The following is a 1,911-nucleotide window of genomic DNA, read 5'->3' as shown; positions in this document are numbered from 1 at the left end:
CTTAGAAAGTTCATTTTAAATATTATAGGATAAAAGGTATTTAGACTCGTGTATACCCTGCATCATGTTTCATCAACGTTGTTAATGTTATCAAATACATTAATAATGTATAAGGATTCTATTAACTCGGTCTTTATCATTTAAATTGCACCAAACGGGTGACTTGAAACAGTAACTTGTAACATTTCACTGATAACAAGTTTTAAAATGAAATTCAATTCCAGCCTTAAACTTCAAAATTATTTTTTTACGAGAACACTTAGAAAAGGTGTGACGAATAAAGGCGGTTACTTACCATCAGAGACAACGAAGGTCCCATGGTGTAATGGTTAGCACTCTGGACTTTGAATCCAGCGATCCGAGTTCAAATCCCGGTGGGACCTCTTCTTTTTTTTTCTTTTTTTTAATATCAGAAATCAAAGTAAAGATTGTAAGTATTAAGTATTCTGATTTGCTATCTTCAAATTATTGATAATCAATAAAGGATCCATGAGGACAAGAAGTTGATTTTATTCATACATGCATTATTATTCGGCCCAAGAACAATCGTAGGAATTAAATACAAATGAAATGGGGATTTGATTCAAATACATGGAGCATAATAATCTCAACTCGAGATCACAGAATTTATGATTTGAATTCATGAAAAAGTGATCAGGACAAAATGGGTGAGCCGATTGTGTCAAACATTTACTTTTCCTTGAGTAAAAATATGTAGGCTTACTGTATGAAATGCTATACATGCATTAGGGGGGGGGGGTGTTTCACAAAGATTTAAGCATGACTTAGGTCGCACTTAAATGTCGACGAGTACATGATATGCAACGCGCAATCTTATTGATCAATACGCAGTAGTGCGCGTCCTCTTGGCATGATCTGACCAATGCAGTCATGCCTTTTATACTGCGCGCAACTAGACATTTAAGTGCGACTCTAAGTCATACTTAAATCTTTGTGAAACACCCCCTGGTTTGTTTAATCATGGAACTAATGTAATAAAAAGAAGCGATTCAAATCACCACATCTATCAAAATTAAATATTTCAAAACTGAGATTTCACATATTGTACAATTCTCCAAAAATATCTAATGCAATATTTCTATCTAAAAAATATCAACAAACAAAAATGATTTCGTTCACTGTTAGATGAATGATCATCCAATGTCACGTCATGGTTATGGTAAGAAAAGCTATGAATTTGCTGTTATTTGTTTTCAGTTACAAAGGGGCATATACAAAATGCAGGTCTACACTTCAATGCATGTTGAACTTTCAGGAAATCATCTCTTTTTTTTTCATTATCTTTCAAAAGGGTGCGTAACAAGCAAAAAATAATTTTCTGAAGTTTGCAAGTAGCATGCTACACACATTCCACTTTCTAATGACTTAAGGGTTTTCATATGTAAAATCATTCTTTTTTAAAAGCTCTACCTAAACAGCTAAATATGCACGTGCAGCATTCATTTTATTGGAATCTGATAATGCAATGCAGGCCGAAGTTCAAATTTTCTATGTTCATGTCATATTTCCTTTGCTAGTAATATCTTGACTGTGGACATATTCTGAGTGGCTCTGATTATCTTAAATCATATAGAGCACTCTGTCCTATACCGTAGGTTCTGCTCCACTATACTTCCAATCAATGGAAAATTATGTACCGTGTCTCTACTCTGCACAGCAACATGGAAAACTCTCAGGGTGACCTTTCCTATAACCAATTCTTCTTGGTATGCTTAGTTCTCAGAAATACATGCAAAGATGAGGATGGTTATCAATACAGCGAGGATGACATTCTTTTCTAGCTTAGGTAAGAGTATGAGATAAAGGGTTGATGGATCTTCTTTATATCCAGATAAAGTGAGGGGTTTTTTTTAATGCATTTCTGTGTGAGTAAATATGTTTTTTTTTAAT

General features: G+C 33.9%; 1 non-coding gene across 1 annotated transcript; it reads left to right on the top strand.

Moving 5' to 3' along the window:
• Positions 1 to 311: 311 nt before the first annotated feature.
• TRNAQ-UUG lies at positions 312 to 383 on the top strand. The gene has a single exon. It is a non-coding gene; the product is annotated as a tRNA-Gln (tRNA).
• Positions 384 to 1,911: the final 1,528 nt, after the last annotated feature.

This window comes from Lytechinus variegatus, chromosome 5 (assembly GCF_018143015.1).
Source record: "Lytechinus variegatus isolate NC3 chromosome 5, Lvar_3.0, whole genome shotgun sequence".
Taxonomy (NCBI): domain Eukaryota; kingdom Metazoa; phylum Echinodermata; class Echinoidea; order Temnopleuroida; family Toxopneustidae; genus Lytechinus; species Lytechinus variegatus.
The sequence above is the reverse complement of the archived record's forward strand: the minus strand, read 5'-3'. Positions and strand labels throughout refer to the sequence as shown.